This window comes from Benincasa hispida, chromosome 8, assembly GCF_009727055.1.
Source record: "Benincasa hispida cultivar B227 chromosome 8, ASM972705v1, whole genome shotgun sequence".
NCBI classification, from domain to species: domain Eukaryota; kingdom Viridiplantae; phylum Streptophyta; class Magnoliopsida; order Cucurbitales; family Cucurbitaceae; genus Benincasa; species Benincasa hispida.
Genome location: NC_052356.1, coordinates 17,973,618 through 17,997,607, shown reverse-complemented (window position 1 = coordinate 17,997,607; position 23,990 = coordinate 17,973,618).

Here is a 23,990-nt window from a genome sequence, read left to right as displayed (position 1 = left end):
AAGTACGCATTTCGTGTGGCAGAATGGAAGCTGGCTGAGTGATAATTTCCTCTGTGCTCAACGAAGATCAAGAAGAATGCTGTTGAGAGCATGTCTCAAGAAAAAGTGCGAGCAATTGGCTGGACGCTCGCTGACATCAGAGGAATATAGCCCCACGTTACTGCATGCACCACATTCGTCTGAGGATGAACCAACAAAAAAATAATTGAACATCAACACGAGACTCAATCTTGCATGAAAGAGATCATCAAGAAGCGATTGATCAAAATGGTGGATTGCGGGCATTATCTATCCAATGCAGATAACACGTGGGTCAGCCCCCGTGCAATGTGTGCCGAAGAAGGCGGAATGAACGGTAGTCCGCGCAATGAGAAATAATGAATATAATACTGCCAAATACCATCACTGGGATGGAACATATGTATCGGACTAACTGAAATGAATGCGCCACAAAGAAAGAACAGTTCCCTAGTAACATTCATAGATCAAAATGCTAGACAGACTAGCAGGGAATGATTTTTAATTGCTTCTTGATGGATATGTCGGGTACAAATCAAATTCATGATAGGCGCCTGAAAGGACGGCTAAGAGAGACCACATTCACCCATGCCCATATGGGACATTCGGCTTCTTTTTCGCCGCATGCCGTTTGCCTCGCAATGCGCCCGAGCACTTCCGGAGCTGCATGATGGTGATCTTTTCAGATTTTCTCGATGACTCAGTGGAAATATTTATGGATGACTTCTCCGTTTATGGGAACACTAATGAAGTCTGCTTGGCTAATTTGGGAGAAAATTCTGAAAAGATGTAAAGAGACGAACCTGGTGCTCAACTGGGGAAAATGTCACTTCATGGTGAAAGAGGGTATAGTGTTGGGACACAAGGTCTCCCGAGAAGGGTTGGAGGTGGACAAAGCAAAGATTGAAGCAATTGAAAAACTCCCACCTCAAACCAGCGTGAAGGCTGTGCGAAGCTTCTTCGGGCACGCTGGATTTTACAGACGATTCGTCAAAGACTTTTCTAAAATAGCACGACCACTGAGTGCATTATTAGAGGCGAACAGGAAATTTGAGTTTGACAACAATTGTCTCAATACATTCAGAATATTAAAAGATGCGCTGATTACCGCGCCCGTACTAATTGCGCCGGATTGGACAACGCCATTTGAAATCATGTGCGACGCAAGCAGGAATGTGATGGAGGCTACATTAGTGTAAAAGAAGAAAACTATTTTGCACCCATCGCATATACGAGCAAAACTCTAAACCCTGCTCAAATAAATTATACCACCATTGAAAAAGAACTCTTGGCTGTGATTTTTGCGTTGTAAAAATTCAGGGCATATCTGCTGGGAACAAAGGTACTCATTCACACTGATCACTCAGCAATCAAATATTTAATGACAAAGAAGGATGCAAAACCGAGGTTGATCAGATGGGTTCTCCTCCTTCAAGAATTTGATATCGAGATAATTGATCAGAAGGGGACAGAGAATCAAGTTGCGGATCACTTGTCCAGATTGGAAAATCCCGAGGTTGACCATAATGAATCTAAGGTGAGTGTTGTGTTTCCGGATGAGTAGCTGTTTTACATAGAAGAATTGCCCTGGTATGCGGACATCGTTAACTATTTGGTTTGTGAACAATTTCCTGAAGATTACACCTACCATCAACGGAAGAAGCTCAATAATGAATGCAGACACTATTATTGGGATGAGCCGAATCTATTTAAAAGAGGTGCAGACCAAATCATTCGATTATGCATACCAGATGTTGCTTAACAACGCATATTGTCACAGTGCCACGATTCGCCATATGGAAGGCACTTTGGAGGGCAACGTACTGCAGCCAAAGTTTTGCAAAGGATTCTTTTGGCCTTCATTGTTTAAGGATGTTGTCCTACGCAATGAAATGTGATCGGTGTCAATGCACAGGCAACATTTCATGGAAGAATGCAATGCCAATGAACACTATCTTGGAGTTGGAACCATTTGACGTATGGGGGATTGATTTCATGGGACCATTCCCTCCTTCAAACGGTAAGCACTATATTTTATTAGCCGTCGACTATGTCTCCAAGTGGGTAGAGGCAATTGCATGCGCCGCAAGTGATGCGGCGGTAGTCGCTCAGTTCCTAAAGAAAAATGTTTTCACTCGTTTTGGCACTCCCCGTGCCATCATAAGGGATGAAGGATCACACTTTGTCAATCACAATATCAAGGAGCTGCTACGCAAGTACAATATCCTCCCCAAAGTGGCCACCGCATACCACCTGCAAACGAATGGCCAAGCTGAAGTCTTCAATTGAGAAATTAATTTGATACTTGAGAAGGTAGTAAAGCCTTCATGAAAAGACTGGGAAACAAAGCTTGACGAGGCGTTGTGGGCATATCGGACCGCATTTAAATCACCTATAGGTATGTCCCCCTATGCGCTGGTATTTGATAAGGCGTGTCACTTGCCTTTGGACCTGGAATATAAGGCACTGTAGGCAGTAAAGAAGTTGAATTTTGATTTGAAGAAGGCAGGGGAAGCACGGAAAATGCAACTGGTCGAGCTAAAAGAATGGAGGAACAACGCATATGAAAATGCGAAGATTTATAAAGAGCGCACCAAGCGCTGGCATGATCAACGCATATACGGTAAGAACCTCCAAGTCGGGCAGAAAATCTTGCTTTTCAATTCACGTCTGCGACTCTTCTCGGGAAAGCTAAAGTCACGTTGGTCCGGACTGTTCATAATTCGACAAGTACTTCCACATGGCGTGATGGAATACCATGGAGAAGACTAGCATACCCAAGTCGATTCCATGGAACTAAGAGACTTTGAATGAAGAAGAAAGTAGGTGGTCCCTGCGTTATCAAATGATCGCAACTTATCAGGGACGCAAGTTTTGGGAAACCTCAAGTCTTCAACTCTTTTCTCCACTACTCGGAATTTTCACTATCTTTTCAATTCTGATTTATCCTTACTTTACTATCACTATCGTTTCTACAAAAACAAAAACAAAATTGCGATAACGATTTTTATTTTGTTTAAAATAATTTGACCCTCTCTTTGTTTTTCTTACAACGATCGAGGCGCTGGATTGCAAAAATGTTACGCAAAGCAACACTTATCTTATTCCATCACCGCAACCCAACGAAGTGTGATCGACGCAAAAATGGATGCGTCAATACAATACGGGCAACAATGCAAAATTTGGGGGTGCACTCTTCCTTATCTTTATTTCCAATTTTGCGCTATCACATTGCATTTTAGTTTTCAAAGTTTTATCACTGCATCCTTTTTAATCACCGCAATCATTTGACATAGATAAATTTAGTGAGTTACCACATTCTGTTTCTTATCCAAGTATGATTTCAATGATGATAAATATGCTTCTATTTCTTTCGTATACACTAGAGTCAACTTAGTCTTAAAATAGTCACCTCCTGAAATATTTCTAGAAGTTAGGGGTTTGCAAGCTTTCTTTCAAACTCTGTTTACAAGCACTCTATGACCATTGCATGACCTATTTTAATTTTTTTGGGCAATGAGGACATTCCCGCATTTTAAATTTGGGGGTGAGGTATTTATTTTCGACCTTGCTATCTTCTAAAAAAAACATTTTTGAGAATAAAAACTCCACTGTCAACGCAATGGAAAACCCGTGTTGATAAGAGTTAAGTTGTGAAAGGAACTTACCCGTAGTTGGATGTCCACATGACACACGTGGGGGCAAGCCAAAACGAAAGTAAGTCACCAGGATTAACTCATAAACCAATGACCGCAACTCCACTGCCAAATCGGTATGAGTTTAGTCTGAGAAAGAGTGCATTACTCGTAGTTGGATGTCCGCATGACACACATGGGGGCAAGCCAAAACGAAGCCAAGGCACTCGGATCAGCACAAGGTCAGAAAAAAAAATAGCAATGAAGAAAATTTTTGTGCAAGGATAAAATCATTTGACACCCCGGAAGAAAATTTTCTTTTAAAATAAATCATGCGATGTTCTGGAATTTAGTAAAGTCCTTTTGAAAGTTAAGTTTGCAATTCCTAAGTCTTAGAAATATTTTAGGAAGAGACTTGAATAAGACTTAAGAAAATTCTGGTATATAGGATTTGAATGAAATATCCTTGAGAAATCTAGGAAAGAAAACTTTGTGGTTAACTTGCTAAAGGAATCTTAGCTTATGCTTGAGGATAAGCATTGTTTAAATTTGGAGGTGTGATAATAGGCAGAAATGCACATTATCATATTACTAAGTTCTTAAACAATGTTGGATTGCGTTGATGAAACATGTTAAATTGCGTCCATTAAGCATAAATTCTATAATAATGCGGTCACAGGCGTCCAATGCATTAGAGCTATTGATTTTTGTATTTTTTGTGCAGAATATACGTTAACGCAATGCAAGATTGCGATCATAGGAAATTTACGATTGAGCGCAACATCACCGCAAGACTTTGTGTTGATTGTGCTCGCAAACATTCGTCCGAGAAGGATCGCCACAACTTGGTCAGCACAACATGGTGGGCACATCTGGGTGAAAGGCCAATTAAGAGCGATGGGACAGAAAGCTAATAGCAGTCGAATCCAAATTAAGTTGACAGTGGATAACGGTCACAAAGTACATTCAGCTTTATCGACAATAATCATTTGACGCGTCAATCAGGAATTAAAGTTGTCTAATTTGTACAATCGAGAGAGAGAAGCCGCCTTTCACCATTGATGCCCTATAAATACCAAGTGTATTCTTCAGAAAAGGGGTTGATCGGTTGACAAGTTCACGATATAACCAGCTCACCGTCTTTTGTTCATAGTTTTTCTTTCATTTTTAAGGCGGAACACGAGAAGAGTGGTAGCGCCAGAGATCACCCAGGGCAACTCGAGAGAGAACCTTGGGGTGTAAGGGCAGAGAGGAGGCCAACTCTCGCGAGAGCGAGAATATCTTTAGAGCACGAGTAGAATAGTGTAAACCCCGACAGCAAGAAATTGCTACCAGGCTCTTTATTATACTTACATTGTTATTTGTACTTCATCTTCGTATCTATTCAAGGGAAGTCCTATTTCTACATCTGCTCATTCTCTTAATATGCATGAGTAGCTAAACTAGTTGAATAGGTTGAGAAGAACTAAGCTAACATGACCTAGGACGTTCATTGCTTGCGATTGTCTTGTTTTATGCTGTGCAAATTACCCTTTAGAGTTACTTGAGAGAGAGTCTAAAGAAAGAACCTAATGTCTCGAGAGAGCTAGGTTAGAATCTGGACTCGAAAGAGCAAGATCAGGCTTGCATAAATAAGAGATAGGGACTTAGAGATAAGCTCTATTTGTCAACTTACATCGCATGCATCCCAGGAATGGCCTCAACCCATTTTGATACGTAATCAACAGCGACCAGGATATAGTGATGACCTCCTGATCGTGGAAATGGGCACATGATGTCGATTCCCCAAACATCAAATAATTCAACCTCTAAGATTAACGTCAAAGGCATTTCATTTCTTTTAGACATATTCCCCGTTCTCTGGCATCTGTCGCACTGCACAACGAGGGCATGGGCATCCTTAAACAGTGTTGGTCAGAAATAGCCACATTGTAGGACCTTTGCGGCAGTCCGCTGCCCCCCAAAATGACCTCCGTAAGGGGACTCATGATATAGCTCTAGAATGTGCTTGACTTCGTGCTCAGGAATGCATCGATGTAAAATGTGATTAGGTCCAAGTCGATATAGGAATGGGTCGTCCCAAAAATAAAATTTGATGTCATGTCTTAATTTCTTCTTCTGCTGGTAAGTATAATTCTTCGATACTTATCCCAAACGATGAAGTTCATAATGTCTGCATACCAACGAACATTAATGCCTACCGACATCAGTAATTCATCGGGGAATCTTTCTTCAATATCTTTTTCTTTCCCTTGAACCTCGCAATTCTCCAATCTTGACAAATGATCACAAACTTGGTTCTCGATGCCCTTCCGGTCTTTGTCTTCTAGGTTAAACTCTTACAGGAGCAACACCCACCGTATAAGCCTTGGTTTCGCATCCTTCTTTGTCATCAGATATTTGATCACAAAGTGATCGGTATACACCACAACGTTTGTTCCGATCAAGTACTATCAGAATTTCTCCAGTGCATATACTACTGCGAGCATTTCCTTCTCCATGGTTGTATAATTCTCCTACACATCATTCAACATTTTGCTCGCATAGTAGATAGGATGCAATACCTTGTCCTTGCACTGACTCAACACTGCGAATAAATCTTCTATAAAACCCAGCCTGTCCCAAAAAGCTCCTAAGTGTTTTCATGTTCACTGGTGGGGGTAGCTTGGAAATTGCGTCGATTTTCACCTGATCAACTTCCAATCCTACCTTCGAGATTTTATGACCCAGTACAATCCCTTCTTCAACCATAAAGTGACATTTTTCCCAGTTCAGAACAAGATTCGTTGCCACACATCTCCTCAAGACTTTCTTAAGGTTAGCTAAACAGGAGTCATAATTATTGCCAAAAACTGAAAAATCACCCATGAATACCTCGACTGACTCTTCCAAGTAATCTGAAAAGATCACCATCATACATTGTTGGAAAGTGCCTGGCGCATTGCAGAGTCCAAATGGCATGCATCACAATGCAAACGTACCAAATGGGCACGTGAAGGTTGTCTTATCTTGATCCTCCGGTGCACTTGCAGATTGGTTGTACCCTGAATAACCATCAAGAAAACAGAAGAATTCATTCCCAGCAAGTCTGTCTAACATCTGATCAATAAACGAGAGTGGGAAATGGTCCTTTTTAGTGGTAAAATTTAACTTGCGATAATCCATACAGATTCTCCACCTCGTGGTCATTCTTGTCATTAGTGACAACTGCCATCCCCCCTTTCTTCGGAACACACTGCACTGGGCTCACCCAGCTGCTATCAGATATCGGGTAGATGACACCTTTGTCCAGCCACTTCACTATCTTCTTTCTCCTTACTCAACGCGGCAGAAATGATAACCGATAACGTGTTGTTACCTCCTAAGTAAGCATACTTGAGGTGCACAGGCAACGGCTTCAAATCTAGCATGGGTGGTTCTTCCAAGGATGGCTTAGTGCGTTGTGAAGTTCGTTCAAATAACTTAAGTGGTTCAAAATTTGATTCAACAAGAATTGTGGTGCAATCCTCCTCCCATATTGCGTCGATTCCAAAATCTTCTTCCTTCAACTCTTCCAGGGGCTCATGCCAAGGTTCTTTCTGCAGTTCGTCAATATATTGGAAATTCTCCATATCACTTGGGTACTTCAACGCATTGAAAACGTGCCACTTCTTGATCGTCAACCCTGATGGTGAGTTCTCCTTTTTTCACATTGATCAGCGCTCGCCCTATTGCGAGAAATGGGCGACCCAAGATGATCGACACTTCTCTGTCAGCTACGTAATCCAATATGATAAAGTCCGCCGAGAAGATAAATTTATCCAGTTGCACGAGTACATCCTCTATTTTGCCCTCATGATGCGTTATAGATCTATCGGCCAACTTTAGTGTAATCGTGGTTGGTCTTGCGTTGCCAATACCTAGCTTCTTAAAGATCATAAGGGCATTAGATTTATGTTCACCCCTAAATCGCACAGCATGTTCCCGACCTTCTTCCCTTCTATTGAGCAGGGCAATGTAAAACTCCCAGGATCCTTCATTTTGGTGGGGATATTGTTTTGAAATAGTGCACTACATTCATATGTTACCGCAACTGTTTCATTTTCCTTGATCTTTCTTTTATTATCCAAAATATCCTTGAGGAATTTTACATAGCTCGGAACCTGTTCCAGAGCTTCGATTAAGGTAATATTGATGTGTAGTTGTTGGAGAATGTCCAAGAACCTCTGAAATTGCTTGCTATCATCTTTCTTCTTCAGCCTGGATGGGAAAGGTGGAGGATCCCGCCTTACTTCTTGTTTAGTTGGTTGTTCATTGAGGTTCTGTTCTTGCTGTGTTTCATTAGCTGGAGGTTGCGTTGATTTAGAAATCAAGTTTTGAGGAGCTTCATCTTTTGTAGGTATACTTATTCCTAGACTGGTAATTTTTCCACTACTGGTTAATTGGTCATCATCGACAGTTAGATCTACTGGTCTTGTTGTTGAATTTGGTACTGGTGGCATAGGGGTTGTTGTTTTACCACTCCTCAATGTCACTGCGTGACATTGCTCTTTACCTCGTGGCCCTGATGCTCCTGAAATGCTAGGCANCACTCCTCAATGTCACTGCGTGACATTGCTCTTTACCTCGTGGCCCTGATGCTCCTGAAATGCTAGGCAGCGTACCAGGTGCTTTATTTTTCAACTCAAACGCAAGCTGTTCAATCTGCTTTTCCAAACCTCTAAGGGAGGCAGCTTGCAATTATCTAATTGCCTCGCTCTTTTCGATATAATGCTTCAATGAAGTCTCCAGAGACGAGGTACTGCAAGAGGTATCATATAAGAATGGTTGGTCATAGGGTGTATACTTTGAGAGTTACCTGGGCTACGATCTGGATTAATGAGGACCAGAAGGTTGCCTCGATCCCCTTAATAACTGTTCTGATGGAAACTATGGCTCTTCTGGTTGTGATTCCCGTCCCAACTTAAAGTTGGGTGATCCCACTAACCAGGGTTGTAGATGTTGCCAAACGATTCATTGTAAACAGAGTATACAGGTTGTCGATTCCACGGGTAGACTTCTACTAGATGTCCCTCTCCACATTGAACGTAATTCATTGCGGCCATTGCATCAACGCATTAACTTGCGCTAAACCCTGAGAGATATTTCTCTATTGATTAGCCATCGTCTGAAGGAGCAAGGTCATCGTGGTCATCTAATCTACCAATGTGCTCATTGTAACAGTTGACACATCGACACTTTCTACTCTTTCTTGCTCCAGACCATTTTCCTCAAACCTGATATCAATCCACTCATCAGAATGTCACGAGATGTGATCTAATATGTTATTGGCTTCCGTATATGATCTATCCATTAACCTCCTGCTGCGGAGGCATCGGCAACTACTTACGTTGATTGATTTAAGCCATTGTAAAAAGTCTCCATCAGAATGCTATCGAGAATCCCGATATGCGAACAACTCTTCATTAACTGTTTGAAACGCACCCAGGCGGTGCTCAAAGTTTCATAACCCTTGTGCTCAAAATTCAACACATCCCTCCGTCTCCTTGCGTTGACGGCTAGAGGGAAGAATCTGTTCATGAACCTGTCAACCAACTGTTCCCATGCGTTAATCTCATCTGGCTCTAACGACTGAGCCCACCTCTTTGCTTCATCCTGTAGTGTATACGGGAAAAGATATAACCTAAGTCCTTCTTGAGTCACACCAGGCATGGAGAATGCACTGCACATATCTACAAAACTCGTCAAATGAGCATGTGGGTCTTCTCTTTGTAATCCTCCGAATTGCCCCACATTTTGAATCATTTGCAGCATAATTGGTCTTATTTCAAAGCTTACACCCTCCTCAACCATGGGTCTTGAAATTCCTCGCGAGAAGTTATAAAAATTCGGCGCCGCATAGTTCCTCATAAGGGCGTTGCGATCAGCCGCAAGAAATATGGACTCTTGTGCTGGCCAATTTTCCCCTTGGTTCCCTATGGGTGCCTCATTACTAATTATTGCCATGCTTCTTCGCACTTAATTCGGACCTGATGTGCTCTTGCGCGAATAATACACTTGATCTTCTGGGTCCGCTAGAATTTCTGGATTACTGCCAGTACATACAGTCTCAGACTGCTCTCTGTCATAAAGCCATAAAAAGATCTTGTCATGCAAAAATACCCACAAACATACTCAACACTAACCGAACAATCCCCTAAACGGCGTCATGAACTTGTAAGCTCGTACAATGTGATGTGATGAATGCGATATACATATCTAGATGTATGCATTATTAATGAAATGCTTGTATTATCCATGCTTTCCATAAGTTTTTAGCGTTAAACGTACAATTCCATAGCAAGTTTCTCGGATGAAATCTGAAGGTCGAACACAGATTGCATAGTTCAATGCGTTAACGTTCGTCGGATATATGCGACCGGGGGTTTTCATATTAATAAGTTGTGTGTGTATTATATTTAAAATTTGTGAAGAATTATGCATAAAGTAAAGTCTGCGTAACTCATAATGCGATAAAGTAACTAAGCTATTATAGATACAAGATCAGAATACTGATACATGAATTAGGTCTGAATGATGTAGATTACAAGGTCGAGTTATCGCGGGGTCTTTATGTTGAAACTGATAGAAAGGATAATTGTTATAACATCACAAGTTCATTAATGTGTTATAACGATTTAACTATGGTTCCGCTTTTCCCTTGGCGTACACCTCTCTGATTGGCCACGTTCCCAGCCCCCCCCCACCAAGGATGCTTCCTCTCTGAAGTACTATCGCTTTAGTTAACGCATTCTAATCTAACCTTCTCTCGACAGGCAAATGCATCTTTCCCCAACTTTCTACTCTCACAGGTGAAGATGGTCGTCTAGCATGCTTAAGCTAAACATATTTATTCTTTAGGCTAATTAATAATACTTGTTTAATTCAATTCATAATTACAAGGGATTAAGAAAATCATTCATGGAGAAAGCGAATTAATGGAGGAACGGAATAGAAGAAAGAGGAGACTGAAAGTGGATCATGACATTCATTACTAATAATTTAGATCGAGGTCTGATACTGGTGCGAATGATAGAGATTTAAGAAGAATGAGTACAATTGATGATAAGAGATAGAAACAAATACAGAAAGAGTGCCAACGTCTTGACACAGATTTGGATGTGGATTTGCTTGCCGACGAATGGAGTGAATGGAAGGAAGAGCTTCCCCTCTCAGGCTTACCGTCCGGTAGGAAGTGAACTTGGTATAGAGCTCATGGCGGGGATTGAAAGGATTTGCCCTGAGACTCACCTCTTGCCTTGTCTCTTTAAATCTTCTCAGATCTTCTCCGATCAGAACTCAGACCAAATCTTTCTCTCAATATACAAAATATCAAAATATGCCCGTATCAAGTATATCTTGTAATGGAATTTCAGAGGCTATTTATAGGCTCAGCTTTGACTCTTTGACTTGTGGACCCCACTTCATTGTTATGGCAGCTCCGAAAATGGTGGAATGAATATTCCTTCTGTTACGCAATCAATCCCGTCAGAAATTCACACCGGTCAGCTGTACACGTGTTTGAATCCTCTGCAATTGCGTTGCTCTTTTGCATCTTCGATCATTTGCCCACATGCGGTGTTTTTTTATTATTACCGCATGTGGTTGAAGTTGCGTTGATCGCAAAGCTCTTGATCGATTGTCGCATGCGCCGTCATCGCGTTGATCGTCTATTCATTCCTGAATGATGGGTGCAATGCGATGTAGATGCGTGAATCTTTTTCTCTTGAGCCATGAACGCATACAGTGACATGATTTCCTGCAAAAATAGACTTGAAATATTCTTTTCTACCATCGCAATGGTGTCAGTGGGTGTATTGACGACAATTTATAATTCTTGCATTTCTTAACCAATTTCCATACAATTGACGCAACTTTCCTCAAATCGCAATATCTAAATAAAGTAGTATAAATAACTTGTATTTCTACAATTTATCAGTTGCCGCATAGAGCCGGCGCATCATGGTGGGAGCATATGGGTGGAAAGTGTAATAAATCACGATGGGACAGAAAGCTCATGACGGTCGATTCCGAATTAAGTTGACAAGACATTAACGAACTACTATAGCAAGTACACTCAAATTTTCGGTGACTAATATTCGGCACATCACAAAGAATTAATGGCATCCCATCAGTGCAATAATAAGAGAGAATAAGCCTTTCACCCCGAAGCTTTATAAATACCGGAGGCCACCTTTAGTGAAGGAGTTCGACAGTTAGAGAATTTTCTCTATAGTTAGAAGTAGCCTTTTTCTTAATTTTACTAAGAGATCATTCCAGTGAACTTGGAAGAGTGCCAAAAGCGTTGAGATCAGAGAGAGGGCCAACTCCTATGGAAGCAGGAACATCTTTTGAGCAAAGTAGACTTATAGTTTAAAAGCCTTGGGAAGCAAGAAATTGCTACTAGGCTCTCTACCCTTATCTTCCATTGTCATTTTGTACTCTGAACTTATCTATAGAAATGGAATTTACATCTTTATATCTGTTCACTCTCTGTACATTATGCATGAGTAGCTAAATCTGTCGAATGGGTTGAGAATCACTTAGCTAGCATAACTGGAGATCTTTATTCTATGCGATTATCTTGTATTATGTATGTGTCATTCGTCCATTAGGGATACTCGAGAGGGTAGTCTAAGGATAGAACTAGGCTTGAAAAAGTCAGGTTAGAATCTAGGCTCAGAAGAGTCAGATTAGAAATGCATAATCAAGAGATCGGAGCTTAGGAATAAGCACTGTTTGCTATTAACGCATCGCATGCATCCTAGAGATAGGTTATGATTGTATGCGGTCACCTTGTCCTTGTGTGCATCTTGCATCATCGCATAGGCAAGCAGTGGAGACTTAGGAATAAGCTCTATAGACATTATCGCATTCATCGCATGCATCCTAGAATTAGGAGCTACCACATTTGCATTGGAAAATGATTTGATATCGCATGAGTGTAGCATGATCGCATAGTTTGAACGCATTCTCGGGAAACGCTAGCTAAAGACCTTCTTGACCCATTCCTTTTCATACTCAGTGTATCTGTCGCATAATCAATCTTTTCTCAAATCCGCCGCATACTTTTTATACTTCAAACAACAAACCAACCAAACCATTAAATTTATTTGTTACCGCAAAGTGAACTTAAGAATTACCACCGTATATCGTTTTCCTTAGTCCCTGAGTTCGACCCTCGACTTACCAGGAAATTCATTAGGATTTATACTTGGGTTATGCTGAGAAAACTTGTTGCACAACTATCACACCCCCTCCTTAGCCTTAGCCCCCAAGACCTGGAAGGTTGCGTGAGGGTACACCAGTAGTATTCTAAGATAATATTTAAATTCAACATTTCCCCCCTTATCTATTAAAGACTTCAACATGTTTACAACACTCTATCTAACTTTCATACACATAGTTCAATTTCCCATATTCTTTATTACATGAGTCGAGTCGTGCCCTGAGAATTTACCAAGTCCTGGTATGTTGGTGGTTAGTAGACTCCTTCCTAAGCGCTCCGCTTTGCTATGGAAACTTTCCTATAACCCACTTCTCCCGCCAATGTGCACATCGACAATTCTTTTTCCACTAGCCATGCTTAGGTACTTGACTATATTTCCCGCTGGTCGTCACCGACTATTATTTTCCGTCGACCGAGGTCGACTATATTTTCCCGCCAAGCACCTTTTATTAAGCATGCTAATTTATGTAATCTGGGTATAATCTCAGTTTCCATACAATTTCACAAACAATATCATGGCAACAACATAACATCATAAACATGCATTTGGCACTTACATATGCATTTATCCATATATCAACGCATATAACTAAGTAAACACTCACCGTACGCAAGTTTTTCCACTAAAATTACCTTGAGAATACCTCCCTGAGAATTCCTCCATATCAATGGAAATTTCTCAATTAATATTTGTTGTATCAATAGATAATGTCAAACTAGCCAAAATACTATTATATAATAAAAATACCAGCTTACCCTACTCAATTTTAGCCAAAATCCCAAAATTAGCCTCTTTAGAGGTTATTTGGATCGTGGTAGGCAGTTGGGCATTGGGCAGTAGGCAGGGTGGACGTGTTGTGCCGCACAGGGGACTGGCGCGTTTGGGCGTGCGTTGCGTTGGGCGTGCACTGGGCGTGATGCGTCGTACAGGGAAGGCAGCAACGCTGGGCTGGCGCGCGGGATGCGTTGAGCGAGGCGCGCACAGACGGACGAACACAGCATTGCGTGCACCCAGAGTGTGGGCTAACTATGCATCCAGCTGACTCCATCTTTCACCAAGCAACCTTTGTTTCTTTTGATCTGCCAATCAACTTGGCAGCCTAATAACTCAAAGTACTCCCTAAATATGCTCTCAACACACAATTAAGTGATGGTAAGAATAAATCCTCCTGCCCAACCCCTCTATTTATAGCCATTTCAAACTCACCCCATGGTGACAACTCAACTCCCATTTGTCCTCACATTAGAGCTGCCAACACTTAGCCTTACCCAGCCTAGCCTTGAGTTATTCTCATTTCACTTGCAGCCAAATATCTCCTTTTTTGCATGAAATCTCCTTCACCCACCTCTTGCTTGAGGTGATAAGACTTCAATTGCATGAAATCTCCTTGTCCACCTCCTACTAGAATTTTGTGTGATCCTCCTTTTGCCACCTTAAATTACTTAAATACTTCACATATTCTCTACTTAAATTATTTAAGACTTATGCTCGTAAACCATTGGCATCCTCCCTGACGTTCTCCATCAATTAGCTCTTACCTTTATCCTTAACGCATACGAACTCACCTTTCCTTCATCAAAGTCCCACTTAGCCAAGCATGAGTTGGCCATCACCATCAAATAGGTGGCCACTCACCCTTGACAACATGGCTTGCTAGGTGTTGCTTGTCGCCTACTTAAGCATGGAACGCATGGTGACGACCATCGACGCATGGTTTACTGCTAGGCACTTAACGCGCTTGGCCGCATAAGGCACTCTCGTTCCGCATGGGCGTTGCGCTTGGATAGCGCATCGACGCTATGGCTGTCTTCGGCAGAGTCTCGACAGCACTTCGACTGCATAGGATGGCTCTCCGCCGGCCCGTTCGACACCAATGGGCAAGCGCGCGTAGACATAACACCATCGACGCATGGGTTGCGCGCTTGGCATACGGCCTGTGCGCTTGTCCTCGACGCATGGCTGCGTGCTTGGCGCATGGCCTATGAGCTTGGCTTCAACGCATGGCCTACGCGTCTAGCATGCTCACTCGACGCATGCTTCCTGCCCGTGTTCGCATGGCTTATGTATGCCTTTGTGTTGGTTGTATGCAACCCTTAGCCATTTTTCAAGTTTTCTTGCTTCCATCCTCCATGCCTTCTTGCGTCCAACATGTTTTAAGCCTTTCATAGGCGTTTGAACTTTTGGCTACCTTTTTGGATAATTTTTTATGTTTTTCTCCCTTTGCCCCACTATTCTTACTTAGGATTTTTCTGTTTAACCTCCCACTTTAGATTTAGTGTTAAGGTCTTACAACAACGCACTTTCCATCACCGCAATTCCTTTCATTATTTCATCACATAAAATAACACATCACCCACTCGCACGTCTCCACATGAATGGTCAAGATCTACCATCTGTAGTTTACAACACTTGCAAACCTCTACAAAGCGGATCGTATCCGTAGTGTCACAGGATCAGGTATCCCACCTTAATCCTTATACGACAAACCTATTTAGGTTATCAATTAAGGAATGATCCACTTGTATATCACATATACATGCTTAAGTTCACACAAGATAACCAAGGAGCTTTGTTTATTGGATATGAGTAAATGCCAGAATTAAATAACACTTATTTTATTCATTAAATAATGTGTATCTTTATAAAACAATGAGACTCCGAGAGAATTATGACACCAATCCCAACATTGTTCATGTTAACCATAATCAGTAAGTCAATCTTTCACAGGTCGTTCGTATTTACAGCTGGATCAAAAATTACCGTTTCACCCCTATAAATACATATTGTTCCTTAAGCTCCCACTGACCCTCTAATGAACAACTGATTCATAATCCCATTTATGAATCATGTCCCTCTATCATGAGAGGACGGGGCCCCACTTGTTCATGACCAGGAGTTAGCACTTAAGAGAACAATCTATCGTTAACCCTAAGATGGGTATGAGTGAATTCCATCTCACAAGGCTATGTCCCAAGCTATCTATCTGATCTTATCCCTAAAATGGAAGGCTTATTGACTAATACTGTTGGACTACTCTCACCCATGTAGATCAAAGGACAATCCCGAATAAACAGGAGTTCATAGTTAGCTCAGGATTAAGATCGAGTTATCGTAGGTTACTTTAGTAAAAAATAGTAAGTTTTAACAGTAAACGGTCGTTATAAAGAAAAGCGACTATTTCGAGGTCCAGTCTTTATGCAAACTCATTACATAGGATGTCCCCACTCATATGTCTCTACATGAGTGATCTGTAGATCACATCATTTGTATTACCTATACAAAAGGAACCAGATTCAATAATGTTACCAGGATGAGATACCTAATTTCATCCATATACTTATAGACCATTTAGGCTATATACTATTAACTTGATCCTGTTTATGTCACCACATAGAGTTAAAGTATTCATACTATAGTCATGGATATGTTTATTAGATTTTCATAATAGAATGCAATATCAACAACTTTATCGAATAAAATACTCAATATTTTTTTGTTGATAAATAGAATGTTTAACATGAAATTTACGAACTGCGAGTTCTAGGACATTCCCAACAATTATACTAGGGCATACATGAGTTTGGCCAAAAAAAGTCTAGACCCTAAACATGCGATCCTAATACGTGCAACTTAATCAATAAATATTGCATAGGCTATGACGATATTGCAAACAAGAATTTCTATAAACTAATTTGTCAAATCAATTTATAAAAATTCCATTAAGATTCAATCAAATAATCCCAAAGAGTTCACAACAATTCAGTTAATTTAATTAGAAAATCTTAAAGAAATTAAACATAGGGCTCTTGCATAAAAGAAATTAGATAGGAGTTACCTTTTAATTCATAGAAAAAATCGAGATACACATCCAATCCGTCGATTACAACCCAAAACAAAAAGAAAAACTAACCTAAAGATACTAAAATCTGAAGGGAAAGGAAGAAGATTGAAGATTAACTTCGACCTCCATCAATTCAACCTCCAAAAGTTAGTCTCCTTTGACGTAAAATCGAAGAGGAATATTTATAGACAATCAGGACAGCGTCGCAATGCTAGAAATAGCGTTGTAATGCTGTAGTGGCTAAAGGGGAGCGTTAAGGCAGAAGTCCAACGCTAGGGGTAATGTTATCTCACACGCGTGCTTCGCACTCCATCTGTCAAAGTTTGTAATGTTGCAACGCTCTGAGAGAGCATTGCAATGTTGAGCATTCTGTCGCACAATGTTAGGTTGGAGCATTGCGTGGTGTTGCAACGATGGCGATGTTCTAACTCTAGAGTGTTGCGATGCTTGGGTTAGTGTTGCAACGCTCCCCTGCATCACGATCTACTACCTTCAAGTGTTGCATGAGCGTCAGACCTGGGCAAATTACGAGTGTTGTGACACTCCGGTAGGGGCATTTTGGTCTTTTCAACTCCTTTGAAGCCTGAATGCCCAAATCAACTCCAAATTGTTTCAAATTAACCCCTTTCTTCACAACATAATTAATTCTACCTTTTATTGCTCGATACCTACAAAATAAGGAAATAAATACATAAAATTCGATTACGAGTCTGAATTAAGCTAGGAATAATAGCTCTTTTTTAGAGCTATCAAACACCCCAACTTAATTCTTGCTCGTCTTGAGCAAGGTAGAAGCACACAAACAAAAAAGAATATAAAATAATTAAAGATATGCTAGCTTAATTCGCAAGGTTGTTACTCCGGTCTTAACAGTCAATTTGAATGAAATTTGTAATCAAGAATGAAATTCAATTATGATCAATAAAGGAAGCACAAGTTTAAGAATGGTTCTTAATCTATTCATGTATGAGTGATCCTAGAGTCTTGTTAATTAAGCTTGCACGGCCTAGAAAAGTTTTTAAAAAGTCCTCATCCTATTTTTCCCCTGCACTAGCTCGGTTATCAACCCCAGACATAACAAACTTGCAATGTGAGGGCAACACTAAGACAAGGTTGCCTAAACACACACATACAAAACATTAAGGGCATTTATTTTACCTAAAGAGCTAGCTTTCACACTCCACCGTCGGGAACCTATCGCTCTTTTCTCACAGGCCCTAACTAGACATGGCGGAGGTAGATCTTTTCACCTCTATCCATACACACACGCATGCTATTTTTTGCAGGCACACCGACTTATGCCTCTTTTTTTATTTTTTACATTTTTATTTTATTTTTTATTTTTTCAACTGACTTTCCCTTTTTTTTTTTTTCTCTTTTTCTTTATTCACAGTAAGCCCTATTTTATCCACTTTGTCTAGTTTTGCTCTATGACAAGTATGGTTACTCTTAAGTCAAAGTTGGACCTTTCAGGGTAACAACAGAAGTACAAACTAGATAACCCAATTCTAAGCACACAATACTTTAATTTTTCAAAACAATGACTTAAAGATGCATGAGAGATGAGAAAAATTTTAAAAATTGGGCTAAAATCATGACCATGCTTTCTTAACGTTCCTTCATGCAAATTTCATTACAGGGAGAGTGAATCATAAACTATCATGATAACAACAGAACAAACAAGCTAACAAGGCAATCACATCACACAAGCATAGTCCAAGCACAGCACTCAAGGACCCCAGGCTAGTATATATATATATATATATATAACTACCAACAGGTGCCCCACCCCCAACTTAAAATGATACATTGTCCCCAATGTATCTCAAGTAAAGCTTAAAAAAGAAAAAGTTCAAGGGAACAGAAAACCTCCCCTGAAAACATAGTCATGCATGAGATGGTGGTGGTAGTAGGCTCGCCTCTTAAAATGATGCTCATCTCCTCTAGGTCGTCCCTACAAAACAAAAACAAAAAGAAAGCTAATCTAGAAAATAAATAAAGAAAGCAGTAAATTTTTCACTGACTCCCTCTAGGAAGGGCAAATTTTTAACGTCGATTGCTCGATGTGACATGTCCCCTGTCAAGGCACAAAGAAATTCTCGTATTTCTCTGGTCTCTTCTTGGATGAGTCAATATAGCCCGATAAGGCTATAAGGTTCTTCATCTTTTGAAAAGAACCAGACAGGTCAAATTTGGTATTTTTCATATTAAACAAAAAAGGTAAAAAGTGAGAATCAAAAGACTCGAGGAATGATTCTTCAGAAAATAAAGACTCTGGCTCAACTGACTCTTGAGAACAAGAAGAACAAAACTAAAAAATATACGATATACTAGACGGGAGAACAGGGCAAGGTTTTTCAACCTCTAACTCCATCACCTAGAAATCGACGAGTTTAGACTTAAATTCTCCATAGTTCTCACAAACTTGTTCTAAACATGGCATGCTATCCTCCAACTTATCCTCAATGTCGACATAGATTACCTCATCGCTGAACGCCTCGGTGATGTCATAAGATGTGTGTAACAGTTGTTCCCATCCTCTCTCAACTATATCAGAAGATTGAGTGACTAAGTCTCTCAAAATCTGAAGATCAGTTCCAACCTCAATTTGAGAACTAAAACTCTCCTGGAGGTTGCGAATTTCTTGCTCAAAAACAATATTGTTAATAGCAAGTTGTCTAATCACATCTTCTATTGACATACCTAAGTCTGTGGGTTGAGCATGCATCGTCATGTCAAATGTGGCAAGGTGTCAATCATAGTGGAACTAGTCCAATCCTAGGTTTCCATAGCCATAAGACTCCTCCCATCTAGGCCGATGAAAATCGCCATCAATATAAATAGGATACCCTCCAATGGAGTAGTCTCATGGTATAGGGCTCCACTGCAGACTTGGGCATGCTTGCTTAGGATGATTAGTCCTACATGCTTGCACCTGCTATGGGTTACCTGCAACCAACTAACTAACCAAAGAAGTTAACACAACAAGTTGACCTCAGAGGTCACGAACCTCGTCACTAACTCGAGATGCTCCACTCAATTGTCCCCATCCTTGTTGATGATATTTGTCTATGCTTAAAATACTGACACAAAAAGGAAAACAAATCAAAAGAAAAAGAATACTCTAACTAGAAATTTAACTAATGAAAGGTAATTGGCTTCCCCGGCAATAATGCCATTTTTTACAAGCCCGAAACTTACGTCGTTAATAAGCTTCAAACTTGATCAAAAGAAAATTTGTAAATACCGAACTACTGCACTGAAACGTAGCAACAGTGGTAAATCCAAGTTGATCTGCAGGGAAGCACAATTTGTTTCGTTAAGTTAATTTTCTAACTAGAGCGGTAAATTGGGGGTTTTATATGGAAGAGATATATGCGTGAAAATAAAAATAAAAAGGTAAATGTAATCTAGAATAGGAGTCTATCTAATTTCTAGAGCAAGAAAGAGTTTCCTATGCAATTTCTTTCATTAGGCATCAATTAATTACACTGAATCTTTCAACCCCTCAACATATTAGAAAGTCTAATAGCCCAATTAGCCAAATTTGATATTAAATCCAATTAGCCCTAATTCAATTTACAACTCTTCTTTCTTAGCAACATACAAGTTAAAATTGAATTGTATTACGAAAGAGTTCAATTGTTGAGACATACTACAAGCCGAAAAAGTCATATCTTATAGCATGGTTTATTGGGAAGGATTATACTAGGGCATACATGAGTTTGGCCAGAAAAAATCTAGATCCTAAACATGCGATCCTAATACGTGCAACTTAATCAATCAATATTGCATAGGCTATAATGATATTGAAAACAAGAATTTCAATAAACTAATTTGTCAAATAAATTTATAAAAATTCCATCAAGATTCAATCAAATCATCCCAAAGAGTTCACAACAATTCAGCTAAATTAATTTGAAAACCTTCAAGAAATTAAATATAGGGCTCTTGCTCAAAAGAAATTAGATAAGAGTTACCTCTTAATTCATAGACAATCTAAGATACACATCTAATTCGTCAATTACAACCCAAAACAAAAAAAAAATAACCGAAAGATACTAAAATATGTAGGGAAAGGAAAAAGATTGAAGTTTAACTTCGACCTCCATCAGTTTAACCTCCAAAAGTTAGCCTCCTTTGACCTAAAATCGAAGAGGAATATCTATAGAAAATCAGGACATCGCAATGCTAGAAATAGTGTTGCAACGCTGAAGCGGCTGAAGAGAAGCGTTGATGGTGGGAAATTAGAAGTCAATTTTACTCGACAACCAAAATCCCTGGACGCGGTATGCGATGCATGTTCCTAAGATATGCGTTGATAGTCATGCGTCGATGGTCATGCGTTGGACTGATGATGCGTTAACGAATGTATGCGATGACTATGCGTCCTGCCACAAGTTTTCTTACGCTCACGCCAAGTATAACACGAACGCAAGTTTCTCGGGTAATTTGAGGTCGAACACAGGGACTTGTAGCTATATGTATGCATGCGGCGGTATAAATAAAAGAATGGAAGAATGTTGCTAAGTTAATCCTACTCCTACTCCTATCTAACAGACAACACAATGAGAATATGCATGAGAGGTAGAGATACGACAACATTTGACATGAAATAAATGAATGGGAAAATAGCTAAAATGCAGAGATGATTTCATTGCAACCCTTAAGAGTGATTGCAAGGACAACCTTAGTCAACGCAAGCCATGCGATCATGCAACACACATACAATAGTAAACCACCTCTCGGTGCGAATGCTACGGCTTCTAATGCTAGAACGCATGCTATATATACGATAAGTCTATAGAACCTACACATAAGCCTCTATTCTCATTTATGCAATGACGGAGTGACATACACATAAATTATGCGACCACATAATATCATACCTATTCCTAGGGTGCATGCGACGCAATGTTGACAAACAGAGCTTATCTCTAAGTCCCTATCTCTTGCTTATGTCAATCTAATCTTGCTCTCTCGAATCTAGATTCTAACCTAGCTCTCTCGAGTCATTAGGTTCTTTCTTTAGACTCTCTCTTGAGTAGCTCTAAAGGGGTGTTAGGCACAACATAAATCAAGACAAACACATGAACTTGGTTGACACAAGATTACTCCTATCTCTAGTGAACAATGCATGTCTTGCTTAATACGTCCAACCACTTACCCTCCCGGGCAGTTGATTGTTGCTGACTTTACTCATAGACAAGCAATGCATTAGCCTATAAATAGGTGTTGCAGCAGCTTCACACTAAGCAAATAAGATTACTCACACACTCGCGCAACGAACACCTCTCGGTGGGTTGCTACATGCTTCATATCCCTAATCCACATGACTAAGTATGCAATACCCAAGCAGTCCCACTAAGTGTTACAATGAAAGTAAAGATGCTAAGCAAAGAAGATGGAGATGGAGTCGAAGGAACAGAGAAATGCATTGAAAACAAATTGTGTTAATTTCTTAATTCCAAGATGTCATACAATACAATATGAGAAAAGAAAGGAAAAGGAAATGACTGGCTGGAAACAAAGATTTGCTCCTAGTGGATGTATGTCAAGGCTGCCGGTGGTGCCATGGATGGGCGGAGGAGCTGACTCTCTCGAGATCTAGCTCCGATCGAAAGCTCCAGTCGTCACTCAGAATGGATGAAGGAGGTGAAGAACTCTCAGCCATCTTCTCACGCGTTTGTCTGGATCGTAGGGAAAATTCTCGAATCACAAGGATCCTCCCCGGATTACTTGAATTTCAGTCATCGGCTTCTATTTATAGAGCTTGGGTCGCCGACAGCATTAATTGGACTGCTCTGCCATCAACACAGTCTGACGTTTGGCGCGTTAGTCCTTTCTGAACCTCTGCCACCAACGGCGTGATAGGTGAAATGTCAACATCATCTTTTGGTTTTTCTCGAGATAGATGCATTGATGCGTTCATTCCACCTACCTTGCGTTGATCCAATTAGAATGCGTTGTCATGTAGCCACACTCATTCAATGGCCGCATTCGCTTAATACCGCAACTCTGCATGATGACCGCAATCGCTTGACGAGCGCAACTCCCATGTGATGGACGCATACGGTTGATTATCGCAACATCCATGCGTTGATCGATGCGTTTGCCTTTGCGAATGAGTGTTTCTCCGCATGCGGTCGTCTATGCGGTGGTCCGATTTTCGCATTTTCGTTCATTTCCTGCGTTAGCTACAAAAATAGAACATTGAACACATAATAACGCAAAATAACGAGTTAGCTGAGATTCAACATGCTAATCGACGCAAGCTCACTTTCTCGTGAATTCCTATCATGATTGCCACTTATTCTGCCTAACAACCTTCATAATTCTAAGTAAAAGGCCTAGGATGACATGCATTTTTGCATGTCATCAAGCATCAAGGCAAAAGTCCAATGCTAGGGGTAACGTTATCTCGCACGCGCGCTTTGCACTCCGTCCGTAAAAGTTTGTAGCATTGCAACGTTGAGCATTCTGTCGCACAGTATGGGTTGGAGCATTGCGTGGCGTTGCAATGGTGGCGATGTTCTAAATCTGGAGCGTTGTGACGCTCGGGACAGCATTGCAATCTCCCCTACATCACGATCTACAGCCTTCAAGTGTTGCACGAGCGTCAGACCTAGGTAAATTACAAGCGTTGTGACGCTCTGGTAGGGGCATTTTGGTCTTTTCAACTCTTTTGAAGCTTGGATGCTCAAATCAACTACAAATTGCTTCAAATTAACCATGTTCTTCACCAAATAATTAATTCTACCTCTTGATTGCTCGGTACCTACAAAATAGGGAAATAAACATGTAAAATTTGATGACTAGCCCGAATTAAGCTAGGCTTTTTGAGAGCTATCAGTCCTCAATCACAAGGTACTCCAATTCTAATTATTTCCTTTGAATTGACATCAATTTATTTGGGGGTTTTGGAATTTGTTATTAGGGGTTCATCGAAATGGTTCCTAATTTGTACATTTCTAGAGTTTTCACATCAGGTTATATGCCCAATTGAAAATTTTAACTGTATAAAGAGTTAAGCGATTACAATAAAGTACTTATCTGATAGACTCTCTCTTTAGCGATTCACATAAAGCCTACTCTTTAGTTTTAACTTAGGCTTCTCTTAAGTTTGTGAGCTCCCCTCAGTTTCACATGCAGGCTTCTTCCAAACTTTGAATAAGATCCCCTTATTACAACATCAACTACTCATCCCAAATTCTCACTTACTTCTACATGATTTACCATACTCATAAA